General features: G+C 36.1%; 1 protein-coding gene across 1 annotated transcript in view; it reads right to left on the reverse strand.

Annotated features, from left to right (window-relative positions):
• The window catches only part of CNTLN (centlein), a 168,238-nt gene that overhangs the window by 71,270 nt on the left and 78,274 nt on the right, over window positions 1-18,694 (reverse strand).

The raw sequence follows: 18,694 nt of genomic DNA on the forward strand, positions 1-18,694 counted from the left end.
CAAATTGGGAAATCCTAGAAAGAAAGACATTTATTTAAATTGTTTATTTATACTTGTGTTTTCTGACACATTCTCTATCTGTATAGCTGTACACTATTTGAGCAATAAAATCCCCACCTGTTTCAGTCAAAGATCATACAGCACACAGAACAGAGCACAGTCATTTAATAGGCAACTTTTGCTTAAAATATAAAGGCATTTCATGCAAAAATACACATTATTCTAGCTCTGTTGTGAAAGTTTGACTGCTATTGTTCTCACTTATTTCACTTGTACTCTGAACAGCAGCACCTGTTCCACAGGAAATTTATGCTTTACCCTACTTTGCCCTCCAAAATAAGGCACAAAAAAACCCCTGGTCAAAATGTTTCCTAACTTAAGGAAAGGACTTAGAAAATAAGTCTTTTGGTATACACAGTATGTTAAAGTACATTTTAAGTCGAATGCACCACTGACTCAACTGCAAAATGTGAATTACAGAGAAAATTGCAAACATGAAAAATTAAAGTAACTTGCTTTGCATGACACATAAGAAATCCAGCTATTTTTGGGATCACTTATCTGCCTTCACAAGTTGACTTTCTTTGCTATTCTTTCATCCTCCAAAAGCCAGTCATCATCAGCTTCTATTACCCAGACTACAGTGGCTTTTGTCTCCACACTGTCTTAACTCTTCACAGCATGTTAGCTTTTTGCACTGAATGGCAAAATATTTCCTTGAAAAAACTTTGTTTATGTAATTAAAGACTGAAATCAACATGATACGCTTCCTGCTTGAACCTCTATCTTCTGAACAAGCTACTTTTCAACTTGAAAAACATTTAAATGAACACATTTATGAACATATGCACTGCCTCTCTGAACACTAATTGACAAGCATGCAATAGTGATTGCACAAGATTTTTAAGAGTAAACTTCTTCACATATATTTTTTCTTTTGGCTAAGGAAAGATGTGCAGAAGTAAACTAATTATATTAAGTAAGGGGAAATTTATAGTCAGAATAATTGAAGTGCCTCCAAATTAATTCATTTATTTATGAAATAATCTCCAACTGAAGTTATGATATATCTAAGATGGAAAAATTTTAGTCAAGTCCAAACCAAAAATTACAATGTGCGATACAAGATTCAACCTGTTCAAGTCAATGACTTGCCTGTGTGAATGTTAGAAATGCCCAAATGGAGTAGCCCAGGGCTATCCAACCATCAGCATGGTTGGACTACATCTACAACAGAGGCAAAAGCAGATGCTACTCAAGAAAACATAGAAGCCTAACAGCTTCTGCAGTGTGATTCCAATTTTTTACCCTGGAAGTGGCACACAAGCCACCCTATTTCTTCTGCTTTAACTGGTTCCCAGTTGCTAAAAGGACCTTTACTCCAATCCCACCAAAAAAAATCATTATAACCTTTCATGTGGAGCCTTGTTAAAGGCAATTGAAAAAATACAGATCAGATTACTGTTACCACACATTTACTGTCACCCTTCTGCAATTCCTGCAGGTTAATGAAGCAGGATTTCCCTTTACAGAAGCCACATTAATGCTTCCCCAACAAAACTCTGCTGATCTGTGCTTAGTGGTATTTCTCTCTATGGTGCTTTTTGTTGATTGTATGGTTGTTGTTTTGTTTCTTTTTACTTTCCCCCTTTCACTCTCTTTTTCCTAAAGACTGACTGCCATTTTCAAAGTATAGACGCAGTTAGGCTCATGGATCTGCAGCTCCCTCTGGAGCCCGTTCTGCAGGCAGGAGTTAGAGTGGCACCCTGCCGGCCCACTGGCACACTGGCTGCTAACAGTGAGGTTGGAGTAATTTCATGCTTCAGCTTCTTCACACCTTCCGCATGTGAAAAATATTAACTTCAATGTACTTACAATGTACTTACTCTACTTGACCTCATAATTGCTGTACAGATACTTCAAATAGGTCTAATGCCTTTGATCCATCTGCTGCAAAGCATACACAAGTTGTTGGCACCTTCTAATCATCATTAGCATGGAGACATACAATCACAGCATGGTTTGGGTTGAAAGACATCTTAACAATCATCTAATACCAAAGATTGACCATTTAGGCCTTGTAAACCCAGTGTATCATTTTACACTGTTATCATTAAGCAAACCTATGAACTTCCATATTATCTTATTTTTCACTCCATTTAAGCAAAACTTTACTGTAATAACTTAAGGACCTTTGAAAACCACTCTTCAAGAGCCTTTTTAAGCTTCTCAACTTCCCACCTGCATTTGTCCTGTCTCTCTTTATTGATCCTACCTGTTTCTCAGCAATGCAAGCTCAAGTTTTAAATTCTGACCTTTTCCGTGTAAGGGCCATAAAAACTGCAGTCTCTCTCAGAAGCTTTCAGAGAGAGCTTCTCAAGACTCTTTGGGGACAGGGGATGGCTTTTGGAACTATTTTATTTTAATTTTTTTAAATAGAAGTACATATTTCAGGTGAGTTTCAGCTACAGTATCTTTCTTAACTCCAACCAGTGTTTCTGCACTGCTTGCTCTAGTGTTTAGGGGCTGAAGATTTTTTGACTAGTTGTTTCATTTTTATTATTTCCTTTCTGGAAAGTGAGTAACCATAGGCCAACTGATTTGGTCCACTCTCTTCTGATATTATTTAAATTAAGATAAACAAACAAATAAAAAAATTACATAAACCCAATACAGGCCTTCCTTCTTTCCCTAGCAAAGTCACAGAGCAAGTAATCCTGGAAATAATGTCCAGTCAGCTACTAGACAAGGTGACTGAAAACTAGCACACAATTACGATGGAAAAATTCTGCTTTACCAGCCTCGTTGCACTTATGACTGGCTGTAAGAATAAAGGGAGAGCAGGCAAGAGTGTATACCTTGAATTTGGCAAGGTATTTGAGATGGTCTCTCATCTCCTTATTGCCAAGAATTTGAGATCTGAATTGAAAATTAGATATGGTGTCTGTAAAATTGGCTGAACTGTTAGGTTGAAGGAGTGATGATCTGTCATACAGAGTACACCTGGCAGCTAGCAATTATAAGCATTCCTCAGGGATCCATTATAGAGCCAGTACTGTTTACTGTCTTTATTAACAACCTCAAAGATGTGCTAGGGTGCCTCACAGCAAGTTCACAAATGATGTAACACAGAGGGAAGCAACCGAGGGCTCAGTAGAGGGTTAGATCACTGCTCACCAACACTTCATAGGAAATTTTAAAAAATGGCTGATGAACTTCATGAAGTTCACTTAAGGCAAAGTCCTGTTATAAAAACTGTTTAAAAGAGGACATGCTAAAAGACCAATTGGCTCAAGAGCAGCTTTGCAGAAAAAAAATTATGTCCTTTGAACCAATATGACAAACATTAGCAGTGACATTCCTTTGTGGTGAAGCCTAAGAACATGGTAGCTGTATAGGCAGGAGTCAGTAAATATACAGATTTTATTCTGCTCAGCATTTCTGAGATGGCATGTGTGGCCATGTCTTGTTTTAGGCTCACTCAAGAAAGACAGTTATTTAAATAGATTAAGTAGAACCAAGAGGTATCACAATGGCCAGAGGTCACACATATGTTTTATGATGACAGGATGAAAGAAAACTTCTGACTACCAATACCTGCTTCCTCCTATCCTTAAAATAATTCCTTTATTGCACAACCATTCTTGGTGCAAGAGGATATTATCACGTCAGTTAGAAAGCAGGTCTCATATTTCACTCATGGTCTCATTTAAGAGACTCAATTCCTCCTGGTGAGTTCTTCTGTCTCTAGAGTTGTGCTCTTTGTGGCTGACTGAAAAAAAGTCTTATATGCAGAAAATCATACATGCCACACTATACCAAACTGAGTAAGCTCCATGCCAATGGGGGGACTGCTACCTGCATCCCGAGTTTAATTTTCTTGACCTTTTGAACCAATTACTGCCATCCTGTCCTATCCTGTCCTGTCCTATCCTATCCTAATTAGTCAGTTAGCTGGTTTATTATTTCTAACATCTGAAGCCTGCTAATCTTCTGTTCGCTAACTTCTAAAGTTTTGAATGCAAATATTAGGCTGCTCAAGGCCAACACATTTGCACTAAGCAAATTTCAAATACTATACTGATTTCTGCTCACACTTTTTAATCTGAAGAACATAATAAAACCTTTAAAATACTCTAGCTAGAACTTGTAAAAAGAAAAAAACCCACTGTATATGCATTATAACAATACCTACACATCAAGTTCAGTTCTCTAAAATTAACCATAAAAGCACCATAGCCTGTACTTTTTGTTACACAAGTGGTCTTCTTGAAGAAAGAGCACAGCTCTTTGCAGAGGCTCTATAATTGGTACATTCCTCAAGGACAAGTGAACAGGATTACTTGAAAGGAGCCACAGAACCACAGAAGGTTCAAGTAAGAACTTGCAAAGAAAGAAGAAGGGACTTCAAGGAACTCACGGCAACTGAAGAAGCCACAGAAAACGGCTGAAGTATAATTCAACACTGGAAGAAATTACTCATCCTGAAAGAACACAGTGGCCAAAAGCGGGAGGGGGGGGGGAAACACTTGCTTTCCAGTCTTTCATTTACAGCATTATCTCCCTCAGTGTCTCAAACAGATATGCCAACTTAATAGGTAAAAACTGATTTTTTTTTCTGAAATTCTCTCCCTCTCCAAAAAATAATTTAAATGAGTCTGAAAAGAAATATATCCGTGTTTTTTCACCCAAAAGTGAGATTGCATTTGAAAAACTATGTGTGCCCCAGCAGACTTTTAAACTATTCACATACAACCCTTTTACAAAGCAGATTAGGTATCTCAAGATACCTGTGATCCAGCTGCACAGATTCCAGCAACATGAGATGCTTCCCTCATTTACTGAGGGTAAAAGAAGAATTGCCTCTAGAATCCTGCAACTCAAAGGATCAAAACCAAGTTCTGTGTGTGGTAATGAAGACTACTAACTTACTGGAACTATAGAGTCAGAACCCTATAGTGGTGTCAAATTTCAGATACTGTGAACAAGAACTTCTAAAACTATTTTAGCAGATTAAGCAAATATTTGCTATTATTCTCTTAAGCATATGCTCACTGGATTTACTGCACCAGTTTTTGCATCATCCACTTTCAATGAACACATCAAACAATGGAAAGAAGAAATGTGTCAGGTTTTGATCCTAACTGAAAAGGCAATTTCTCTGACCATTGTTTTTGATTTAGCAAGTGCTGAGCTAAGGGCACCATGTTTGTGTCATCTGAAACCATCCAAGACAAAAACGGAGACAGAGATAGAATCTTTTAAGATATTTCGAAAGTGGGAAACGAGTTTCTGTCTGAAGTGTTCCTAAGCTGATTGCAGACTTAAGGCATGGAAATTGAAACGAAAGCTGTGAATATAAGTACTTGTCTTCACCATCTTCTGACAGTAGAAACACTGGGAGTTGATGATGTTTCAAGACTAGGCAAGAAATGTCTTATGTTAATATCCATTTAACTGTGTTTACACCATTTTTTTTCTCCTAGCATTTCCCATGGATTTCACATTTTACAATTACTGCAACTACAAGCTTGATTTTAAAAAGAAAAAATAAAAAGTATATATTAAACTTTTTATATCAGATATCAAATATTTTTTTCTCCTAATAAATCCAGTAGTCACTAAATGAAGTGAAATAAATTGTAAGTCTTTATATTGCAGATAAGGTTCAGTACATTTCCTACTTCCGATTATAATACTAAGTGGCACAAGTATTTGAGCACAACTTTCTTTTCCAGGAGGGAAATTCAGCAAAGAGTACATTAAGGAACTGCAGGAGAAGCATAAACCGACAAAAATTTGCACACAGTCAACTGTCTGCTTTGGCAAGCAGTAATGGACGGAGCTTTCAGTTTATCCTTTGACAAGTTCCTGAATGACAATGTATCAGTTGACAAAGCAGAGTGGCCATTTAGTTCTCTCCTTCATACTATGTATCTTTTTGCTTGAGCAAGGAAATACATAAAGCATACGAAATTTATAAATCAGCATTTTTTGAGGAAAACAAATTTCCTTTTTAAAACTGAAATTTTAAAATTCTATGGCTGCATGTTATTTCTGTCAAGATCTCATAAACACAATATCAAAATCAGGTCTACTAAACAATACGAAAACCCTTCAAACCCCTAAGCATTTTTCAAGAAATGAGAAGAACTAGAAACTGAAGTTCATTTAAAGATAAAACCCCCATACAAAAGGAAGAATATGCTACTTATAGGTATTCAACTGTTGCTAAGCAAACCATACACAACATCACAACAACAGTCAGGTTCTATATTGAAATACATACAGCAATGTGGAACTCAAAACAAAGTCTATGGTTATCACAATAGAAAAACAAAAAACTTTTCTATGAAAAGAAGTTTGCTCTGTAGACTCAGAAAAGATAAACCTTTGAACTACAATTCAAGAATGAGTGGTAGGATTCGAATATAATGAAAATATGCAGGTCAAGAGAAAAAACAAGCCTGAGTACTAACTGGTCACTTCCAGCTCATAAATTCTCATTTTCACACTCTGCCTCTTGACAAAGACTATTACTGCATTCTATTGTCCGTCACATTCCTGTTGTGTAATAATTCTATTATTTAACTCAACTCTTAAAAACAAAAGTTCCTGGGATATATTTTTAATAATAGAGAGATACCAGATACAAACTTTGCACAAGTGTTTATCTAATACTGTGAACTATTTTGACAACTTGCACAATCTTTTTTATTGCTATAGGGAGTAGGGCTGTTTCAACACACAGAGTGTAGAAAAGCCAGAATTCTGTAACCTCTTATCCATTAATAAATTGATGGAAAAAAACAGAAATAAAAGCTAACTAAATTTGAATGGTCTTAAAAGTAATACAAAACCAGTTCAGAATTGTCTCTGTAAATTTACACAAATAGTACATAAATAAATAAGGTCAGGCAAAGGAGAGTCCTTAAAAGGAATACATATCAGCAATGCAAACCAAAGAAAATAAGTAACCATTGAGTTAAAGTTTTATAAAGTTTCTTTAAGTCTGAACTCAATTCTGCAATGGTAATTCTAGCACAGCAAGACATTTCTAAAGGCTTGCAATGTTGAAATTGCAATTATCACTTGGCCTAGATGCACTTTTTTCATCAGTTTATTTTGATCAATATGGGTTGGTTTTTTAAACAGAAAATATACAACACATTTGCAAATCATGTCGAACAACTCTGATTGCACTGTGGGAGTCTTTATAGTCCTGATTAGTTTATATTTAAAGTTCAGGGAGTCCTAGAGAAGACTGTATAACTGGAAAATGTATCCTGAAAATTTGCAGTAGCAACATACCAAATTTGCCAATAATAAAGGTTACGTAATCATGAGAGACATACATGACTGCTATTTCTAATTTTATGACTACACTAATCCTATGTCTGTCTACTAGATGAATTGAAAATGGTCTCTGAAATAACTATTCAGCTCCCACACAGACTTTTCAGCTTTTAAAAAGGTAGGAAAAAAAAGATACTAGTTTTGCAATGTAGTTTAGAGAGTAATAAAAAGTAGCAGACTGAAAAAAGTCCAGAATTTATGACTGCTCCCAGAAAAAATGTCTTGCTCTTATTTATGCTCACATGTTGTACTTTCTAGCAGTGTTGCCAAGTTTAAATGATAGCCCATCAGCTGTGGGAAAAATGACTTAAAGCCACACAAAGTCTAGAAACTAGGGTACTGCTTTTCAGCTTTATGCACACCTGAAACTGCTTAATGGCCTTGAGTCTTCTCCAAAAAGAGGTTATGTTGCTTGTAAGTATATCGGGCAGATTTTAGTGTATTTCTTCAGTAAGTTTTTGTCAACATATAAGCATTTCCTTATCTGCTTCCAAAACAAGCTGACTCTCTGACAATGTAATCTACTCCAAAGTATTTTCAAAGATTACTTTGTTGAAAAGAAACAGAGCAGCAGCAATCCTAGATACTCTAGATTAGGTTGTCAGAGAAGAACTTCCAGCTCCAAGGAAGAGACACTGAGTCCTTGATTTGAGAGGAATCAGCATCCTAAATTAGCAAGAATCTACTGGCATTTCCTAGAATACTATTAGGATCTTCTAATATGGTGGGTCAGGTTTCTAATTACGTGTTTTTACATCCTGAGAACAATCTGAAAGTCTTTTGTTTACTACTGTTAACTTCATGGAAAGAGTCATTCTTCTAACACATTTGGAAAATCAAGACCAGGAAAGCACGCAGCATCCTGTTTTATGTACAACTGCTTCATTTCCATCCTCCAACTATGATTGCCACAGTCTCAATTAGGAGTATTAAAATAAGGATATTCAGAAATCAAGAGAGATCAAATCTATGCAGGTAATAGTTTATGGTGGTATTGCACACATTTTTCAAGGTACTGGTCCTGACCCACAATTACAGTATCTGCTGTTTTCAGTAAGATACAATATCCTGAGCTCTATTTTTCACAAGATAATACTTTTGATTACTCCCGCCTTTTTAAGTTTTGTTTTTTAATATTCACCCATTTGGAATTCAGGAAGAGTAGCATATCAAAAACTGTGCTATAGAATCAGTTATGCAAGAATAATTACTTCCTATTTCTTTTAGATTATAGCTAGGCATCAGCAAGAAATTCTTTGTAGTAGTTGCTTACTTATCAGGTTATTAGAATAGGAGAAATGCTCCCACCATCTGTATATAAGCAGGGCTTCTGCAAAATACACCCTCTCTTGCTAGAACAAAATATCCTAGCACTCATCATTTTTAATTGTCAGCAGTTCTAAAGATACCATCAGGAGCCCTCACACAGCTCCAAATCTAAGGTACATGTACACATGTGCACTTGAGTCTCAATGCATTAAAGAAAAGGTAATTTAGAAAGACAGCCTGAACTATAGCATAAAGTTTCTCTCTGCAGTTATGAGTTTAAAGGGCTCCTTCCCTCCAGAGTTCCTGACCCTGGGTTAACCCATTGCCAGAAGACTCTAGTTAGTCCTCTAGCAAACAAGTGCCTCCTGAGTAATACACATCCCATAAGTCAGCCATTGCTCATCAGCAGCTTTCAGCATTCACAGGTAAGACATGCAGGAGACTTCCACACTCCCCTGCATACAGATAAAAGGAATTAAGAGAGCAGGCTCATGGCAGTCTAAAATAAACATCCAAACAAACAATAAGACATTTTTGCCATTTGTCCCAGGGAATTTTATCTGGAAAATAAAACCATGCAGAGAATCTAATTTCTAATAGAGCTGAATACATAGGATGGAATAACCCACTGAGGAAACTGACTCCTTCCCAAGGATTACATGTTGTAAAGACTGCAGCAGGATGACTCTTCGGAGAAATAAGCACAACCAACCACAATCTCTTAATGCATATTGCTGCTGGTATGGACAGATATCAGGGGGCTAGTCTAGGAGCTGCTGCAGTCAGGGAAGCCTTCCTCTGAGTCCATGAGGTTAACTACTGCCTTTTCAAATGTTTTCCTCTAGAGTCAGGGAAGACTGCTAAAGACAGGAAATTAAAAAAAATCAGGCAGAAAAAGACTGCTAACGAAGCTTTGCATGCACTTTATCACAGTCCTTAAAAAGGGACAGCAGCATTGCTTATTACAGTAACCAAAAAAGTAAGTTCTAAAGACACCAGGTCAACATAGTGTCAAAGAATTTTTTGCTTATCCAAAGCTTAAATTAAATAGCCTAATCATCCTTGCAAGGAAAATAGGACAGCAGAAGCAGCTCTATTTTCTTCCCCTCAGAAAAGAAAGGTGCTTGAGAAGAAAGATAGCACATCAACAGAGAAACATCTACGTAAGCAAAGCCGAATTGCACTTTCTGTTCTTTAGTCTTCAAATTTTTAGAAGGGTAAAAATTCCACTCTATAAAACTAGAGTAGAGCACACATGCTCATTACACATACTTCTGTAAAAAGCCCATACAAAAAATATAGGAAGAAGCTGTCAAAAATGGTCTCCTATGTCATAATGCAAAAATTAGATTTAATTTTCTACTACTCCAAAATTACTTCAAGTCAGGAGAAACAACCCAAGCAGAAACTATCCAACTTTTACAAGGGAAATACTACTCTGACAGAAATTTGTCACTTTCTTCCTATTGCATTATGATTCAAGTATATTTGCCTGCAGAAAGGGCAAAATATGCTTGTTATATGGGTCTGTATATTTATGTGTCAACTGACATCCTTGGAAACTGAGAGCAAACCTGAGAGGAGGTGTTTGAAATAGAGTATGAGAGAGCAAAAAGCATTACATATGTCTGAGGATAACACTGCCAAGGTAAGAGTAAAGCAAAAAGAACTAGCATTACTCCCATTCTATGATCATTCATACTATCCAGAGTGATTTACTGGAATTTTTTCACAGGAAAAATACTGTAAAATTACAGTTTACACTAAGAAATGTATAGTCCTAATTAACCAAGGAAATTAAGTATTGGACTACACAGAGTCTTTAATCTATCTATCTTACTTGTGCATCCACTTCCCAGAAATATGTCTTTATCATTCTTGTTTCCCAATTCAGTCACTTGTAGGATGAATGAAAATTGCAGGAAGAAATATCTGTTGTTCCTAAGTAAACTCTCCCTGATTTACAGCCCACATTCAGGAGCAAAAACAGGATAAAAGCAACTTCCCCCTCAACAGCCCAATGTCTGTTCACCCAACAAAATAGTGAATAGTGTCATAGTTGTCAAGAGTGCCTTTTGAGATATATTTCAAGTCAATAGTCACACCAAAATCAAAGAAGCACTAGTGACTAAGATTGTTTCAAAACACAGCATAACCTTTAGTTTGCAAAAAGATTATAGAAACCCATGCCTAACACTTTTTCTACCATTCAGTAATCTTTTTTCACTATAGCACAAAATCCAGCTTATTTATCAAGAATTGTTTAACAAAAATATAAATGCTACATTGTGTGAATTATGCTTGTTAATCTAATTTGCAGGTATCCATTCCTTTAAAATAAGACCATCAGAACAGCCTCATAAACAGTGTTTGTGCCTGTAGTTAGTTCACAAGAGATTCAACCTCAAGGGCCAAGACTGGGGTACCACTGCCACCAATAAAACTCAGTGACCATCAGAGTACGAGGGTACATCATCTATCATGTGAATATCAAGAGAATTTTGTTGTTGTATCAGTACTTCTGACCTTTATAAACCTCATATGACAGCACACTAAAGTCTCTTGCCTACAGCCTGCTGTTAGTATGGAGTTGGTTTCCAATAATGCAAAGTAAGGATAAAAATAAATTTCTTAATCTATTTCTTCCACTAAAGTATTTGAGCTTAAGGAAAATTTTGATGATATGAAGTTTATACTCATGTGATTGTGTTTCAAAAAAGCAAGTACTATAATAATTCTTAGAAAATGCATTCTGAATTCCTTAGAAATTGGAAAAATATCCAAAAGCATTAAGATAGGTTAAACTTCTGCATGTATATGCATAATCTACCTCATAAAACAAAAGAGAGCTAAGTAGTTTATCACAAAGATCATGCTGGGTCACAATAAAGGTCCACTAAGCACCACATTTGACTTTCTAAAATTACGAAACAGTACACTTTAGGGAAGAGTTCAAGAGATAAAGCAAGAATACGTAAACAATGTTTAGTAAGTTTTCCTGTAAAGTATTATTTTCACTCTCTGAAATAAATGTTTCTACATTTTTTCAAAATTCAGTTATTGAAGTTCCATATGGTATTATCAAAGCTGAGATACATGGAATCATGAAAATTTACAATTTCCTCTCCAAAATCAGTACTTTGTAAAGTCAAGTGGAAAATTAGCACTGTATGTTAAATTCATCTTGCCAGAATGTACCAAGCACGGCTACCTTTACCTGAAATCCCAGAACTTTACAGGAAGTACTGTAGAGAAATTTATTTTCCTTACTCACTCCTTATTCTCTTAAAGTAGCAGTCTGACATGTTAGCAGCAATCAGTGTGCTTTGGTGTTACAGACTGTATGTTCATAGGCTTCTTCTATGAACATTTGGTACAGTTTAATATAAGACACTTAGGACTTCTTTGTTTTTACACATGCATATATCTGTAGACTAATCAGACATCTCCATTTAAATGCTGAAGACGTTTCTCTAGGCCAGACAGAGGGATAAGAAAAAGGCAGTTCTTTTGCACGTAGCGTGCTTACTACAACAATTCATTTCTAAACCAAATAATCTACAGAAACCACTTTGATCCAGCAGCAAGGCAAGCAATAGCTCTATGCAAGCAATACATGGGGAAGGTAACATAGAGTCCTTAACTTTCTTCACCATCTCTCTGCTTTTTTGACCCTGACAATGCCCTTCTTTTATCATTAATGCAACTTTAATTGTATTTACCTGCTTCTATATTATCTATAAAAAATGTTTAGCAGCATTACTCACGTTTTCAGTATGACACAATTCCATCATATATGAGAAGTCACTGAAGTACAAGACGAGGCAAGTCTGATTGCATATGGAAGAACACAGGAAAAACAGAAACACATTTGATATAAAAAAGCCACACTAAATCTTCAAGTTTGTCTGCTAGCTATGATGCAGGAAATTACAAGATATGGTGGATACAGGTAAGAAATGTTCTAGAGACAAGCTAAACAATTAAAAAGCATTAGTCTCATCATCCTTGACAGAACCCTCTCACGGGAAAACAGTTGACACAGCGCTTGGTGAAAATGTATCTGGAAGCTTGCTAGAAAAAAAACAACTAATTCTCTTCACAAAAAGGGCCATTTTGTTAATTTGTAAAAGCCCCTGCATGAGTTCATGTGGCATTTTACAGTTCTGACTTTGGTCCTTTAAAAACATCTTTTAGAAACGATACTCTGCATTACACCAAATGCTGCTTTCTTACATTTTAATTTATTTGTAGTGCAGTATTTCCCACTCTCACACTCGAGCCTGTCATTTTCACTGAGCAATATTCAGTTAAAGGAGGGAGGGAACACACATTCAAGAAGCAGAGGAATTAATAGAGCCTATGTTTGTATTTCTTACTGCTAGCATTCCAGCACACTTAATTCACCTTTTCTCCACCATACCCATTCTAATAGCTAGAAAAGACAAGAGGCATCACATGACGTTGCTGGTATTAAGATAGGCTCCTGTGAACTAGTTGGTCACATACCACTACACCAGGACAGCTGCTTTCACTTCACAGGAATAAGGAAAGCAGAAACCAAGAGGTCTTGCTTTCCTAAAAAAGAAAAGCTTATCAGAAACATTTATTAAATAGCTGCTACAGCAGAGAAAGGATACAACTGAGGTTGTAGTGATTCCATATGCTTTAAAGACCCAGAGCGTACCTCCTATAATGGATGACATGCACAACTAAGCACTCAAACAGACAACAAATTTCCAGCTAACTGTGAAAATTATGATTTACATCATCATGTTTAATGTTGAAGAATGTTCTTTGTCAAATAACTGAGTGTTGCTCACATCTATTACTAGGTTTCCTACAAATAATACAAAATGAAAGATGCAAAATTGTAAAAATTACAGAATAGTTTATATCCAGGCATCTATACGTTTACAAAGTCTGTACATAAAGGCCAAAGGGACAGGGTATCCCTACGCTCCAACTAACAGTGGAGATGTGGAAATAGTTTAAATTAGCCATCTTGCAATTGGGTAGCAGGGCAATTGGATGTGCAGTGAAGCAGTTGTATGGAGTGGGACCTGTGAGTCCTTCAGGTCAACAAGCTGTCCAAGAGCTAGCAGTGTGCCCTGGTGGCACATTAGGAAGAGCACTGCCAGCAGGTTGAGGAAGGTGATTCTGCCTCTCTGCTCAGCCTTGGTGAGGCTACATCTGGACTACTCTGTCCATATCTGGGCTCCCCACTAGAAGGAGTCATGGAGCCCCTAGAGCAGGTCCAGTGGAGGGCTAAAAACATGATTTATGTATGTGCATATTAGAGACATTTTACATCATTGCTCTATCTCTCAGAAGATGGCAGAGAAAATCTTTCTTACAGATTAAATATATAAACAAGCAACAACAAATAATCCTATTTTCTGAACACTCACTCTTTGGTTTAGTCTGAGAGAGAAATTATACATATTTAAAGCTAAAACTACTTAAACTGAAATAAAATCCCTACGCAGACACTTCTTTAAGCAATGATGCACTGGTTTTGGTTTATGTATGTTCTACATCAACTTAAGATAACAATCAGTAGGCTCTATCAAATTAAGTGCATTTACAAAAGCTATGGGCTAACCTGGTTTACTTATACTACTTCTAACATTACACTTAGAAGTAACTGGTCCAACTCCGCAGATCCGCAGGTCCTTTATCCACAGAATTTAAAAAACAATGGATGCAATATAAAGGAGCTCTATCCACATATCCAAAAAGTACAATAAATTTAGTATTGACTTTCTTAAGAAAATGAGCTGAAATCCTTTAACAAATTAAAGACTATCATTATTAGAGAAAGACATCTAAACCCCGCAGTTACACATTCATTTCCTCCTTACTTCAACTAACAGTGACATTGCCCATAAGGAGCAAACAGCACCTAAATCCACACGAGGAGGTCACCTTAATGAACACCATGCTGCACTGGCTTCTTACTAAGTCTTTACTATGCGGACTTTTATGAAGCCATTCTGTCTTATAAATTCTGTATTTCAAAGAGCTCAACAGTTTGCTTGTGCCACCTCACCACAGTCTAGTCAAGGTCAATGATCTGCAACATACCAGAAATAAGGGTGTTCCTATAAATGTGACTGCACAGGAACTCCAGAAAAGCAGTCTAACTGTACCAACCTTCAGGGTGTGCACAATATATAAGCAATCTCTCTTGCATGGCTTTGTGTGAAAAAAGAGGCTTATGTAATTACTCTTGAGTTACTATTGCCTGTGGTCAATGTGTTCATTAGTATGGAAGGGGAATTACATGTAAGAAATTACATACATGGCAAGAAAGTGTTCTTTCCTACATAAAAATGGAAAATGAAAACCCACAAAATGATTGCATGTGATAATTTGTCGTTATAGTTTCAAAACTGCAAAAAAAGATATGACAACAAAGTGACAAGAACAGGTGCACAGTTTTAACCTTCACATATAAGAATACCCCATGTAACACAGCTACTGGCAACGTTGCCTATAATACACCAAGGGAGATTATGGTCAACACAAGGACTTACATAGAAGAAAACAATTTGCTGCTGTTGAAATTCTGTGATAGCAGCCTTCATGGTATTGCCACAAAACGGGTTTACATTGTGATCCATCGGGAAAACACATTTTCTTTAATGCTGACAAAACCAAACTCCGAATAAAACTTTCTATGATGTCTTGATTCGTAAATTAAAACAAAAAATCATAGACACTTAAAGAAAGTGTTAAATCACAGCAAAGGGCTAATTATACCATACTAACTTCCTTTTGTCTAGTATAAAAGGACATTTTTTTACTTTGCCTGGCTGAGTGTAATAGCCTATGAATTATGAGATCAAAGCAGCAAACTGTATGTTTTCTAAAGTAAGAGTTTCCTTCACGAAGTTTTACACTTACTACAGCTGAAAGAGCTGTGTGAAGGGATCAGCACTAAACCCAAAGGACAGGCTGTGCACAGCAAGAAAGAGAGCAACTCCCTCGTGCTTTTTGCAGGTCACTACCAAGGACCATGTTAGCAGATCCACACCAGACCCTTAACAGGCAGCTCTGCTGCTACCAGTAATTAGCTTGGACAGCTCTGGCTCCAGGAGTAGCAGCAAGGCTACACCATAATGAGCTCAGCTGGGATTAGCAGGACAGGGCAGGGAACCAAGAGAGCTGAGGCATTCTGCATTGCGTATGTATCACAGAGATCAAACAAGGATGGCTGGCTAGGTTATCCCCTCACCACCTCATTCCAAAAATGAAGCACGGCAGTGTGTAAAATACAGGCTAATGAAGAGCGACACCTCCAACAGATGAGAGCCACATTAATTAACACAATCCCTAGATCATGGAATACAGTTTCTGTTAGTGCTAGCAAACTTGTAACTTGTCACTGATTTAAGGGGGAGAGAGAAAGAAGAAAAAAAAGAAAGAGCTGATGTTTTCCTTTTCTGCTTTTGGTGAATGGTTTTATAACGGAATTTTGCAAGGAATTCCTCTTGTATGGCCTGTTAAGCACTTCAGAAAAAAGTATGTTTCTTTAACACCGTTTAAGAAACAAACACTTCTCAATCAACAGCTTTTTGTGCTTCCTTTTGTAAAAAGACAGCTCATTCTATATCACATCAGGATCCTCTTGACAAAGCTGACAAAAGCCTGTACACTGGTATCTGCTATTAGTATTTTCAAGCATTTTAAAGCAAGTTTATGAGTTAAAAAAGGCTATTTGCTTTCAAATATCTAAATGTTCTAGGAGAACTAGAATAAAAGCACCCCTGCTTTCAGAAAATACAAATTTTCAAGTACAGCATCCAGTGAATCTGAATTTTGTATGAAGTGTACATTCTGAGACATGAAACCTTTTCTGTGATAATAAAGAGAAGTTCAATTACTTAGTTTCAGACAGATATTGTGCTACTATGACGCCATGCCTCCCAGGTGATGTGTGGCAGAATAGTGTCACCCACATTATGACAACATTACTTTGAATACTGATAGGAGAAAGAAGTTAAAATCATCATATAATCTCTTGAAAACAACGGGAAAATCATCAGCTCCCCTGATGCCCCAGCAAACCAATCTGGAAGTTGCAACTAATGCCCACTCTAAACCTCACTGTTATTCTACAGTTTAATAAAGGAATTAACTATCTGTGGACAAGATAATGTATTAAGAATAAACATTGACTTTAGAATAATTTAGAAGCACAGAAAAATAAAATTAAAATATTTAACAGTTTTTCTGTCATTAAAATACCTTTAGGTATTTTAATAATGTCAAAGATAAAAATTGTATTTAAAAATCCTTTACGAAATCAATTTAAAACTCTGCAATCCAAATTCCTAATGGGCATAGAAATAAACTCTTGGAAAATGTGGTAACCTCCTAAGACCCCCATCATCTTTGCAGTCACGTACATCAGTGCAAGTCGTATGTACACTGACAGGTGGATTAGGTGCCATCAGCTGCCATCTCAGTAACGGATACTGAGCTATGAAGAATATGGAGAATGGGGTCCTCCATCATTTACAAGAGACCAGAAATGCCACATAAGCATCTGATACTGAGTTCTTAATGCACAATTTACATTACAGAAGCACTATACAGCTTTTTGAGGTACCAAAATAACAGTCTTATTGTTACAGACTGCTTTTTTTTGTGTCTTGTCCACTTCTTTTTGTTTAAGAATATTAAAAATAAAAACCAAACCTCCTTTAGTGTGGCTTCATACAAATCTAATCTGATGACAAAAATTACTGAAACCCTGTTATTTTCAGCTCATCTTAAATAGAGATGAAAAAATTAGATGACTAAGTGAAGACTGAGCATTATATTCTCCCCAATATTTACTTTTCCCAAACACATTCATTATAACACAAGGTCATGCCATTTACTTTAAACAGAAACAGAAGTCACCTTTGCCTCTCTTTCCCTTTTGTTTTGCATTTTTTTAACTGTCAGAACCAGAACACCCCGTGCTTCACTGTATATCAAGTTCAAGATATTAATGTCTTTATTTAGTTAAAATTTTTTTATCTTGGTCGCCTTGGCCTGTCAGTGGATATGAAAGCCTGTCTAGGTATAGACATAGAATTAAATAATTTCATTGAATGCAGTAACTATCATCCTTAAGTGACTTGCAGATTGCACTGAATTTATTACAGTGAGCTAGAAGAAAAGAAATTCATACTTTTCCTAAAAATATCTAAACTTTCTCATTATAATTTAACCAAATATATTTGCCATTATGCTTGGGTATTTAAAAAATGCTCCTGTGCTACCACCAATGCCTGCAGCAATTTTGTACTTTACCATTGTTTTCATCCACACTTTTTTTTCCTTTTTTAAAGACAAACCACTCCTAAGTAAATGCTAGCATTTCAAAGCAATGCAAATCTACTAAGATGGGCCATAGCATTACTTATATATGAGGAACAGTTTATCATTCACAGTAGGATGCTTTATGTCACCCCAGACTCTGAACAGCCACCAGTTTTGCAGCATTTTCTGTGACTCTTTTTCTTCAGAGAGAGTTACAAAGTTAGTGTCAAGATTAGTCAGTATTGTTCTAACTTCAAAAATAATTATTTTTAGTAAAACACACAAGTGTTTATTGAGCTATTAAGTGTTAGCCCTGCTAAAGCCACAAGGAAATTATTTTCTTGAAATAGGTCCTGAAAAACAGCAGTGCTTGATAACTGAACTGATAAGAAATGTTTTCATACCTCCAATTGCATCTGTTTACCAAAAATTCTGTCTGCTAAAGACTTAAAAAAGGAAGAATTTCTGCATAAAATTTTCACTGTTCTGTATAGAGCCTAAGGGAGAATGATATACAGAATGTTCATTATGCAAATTTTATGTGGTAAATTCTTTTCTCTTTCCATTAATAAAGATATATTACTGCATTTTTTGGTGAAATTATCAGAAATAATTTGTTTTTAAATAATTTAACAGATGAAAACACCCTGCTTTCATGCATATTATTTTATTTTTTCCCCTATAAGGAAAGAAATTTTAGTTTCCGTTAATATATGAATCACTAAATGTTAGAGGAGGTATTATTTCTATA

Source organism: Sturnus vulgaris, chromosome Z (assembly GCF_052056855.1).
Source record: "Sturnus vulgaris isolate bStuVul1 chromosome Z, bStuVul1.hap1, whole genome shotgun sequence".
Classification (NCBI taxonomy): domain Eukaryota; kingdom Metazoa; phylum Chordata; class Aves; order Passeriformes; family Sturnidae; genus Sturnus; species Sturnus vulgaris.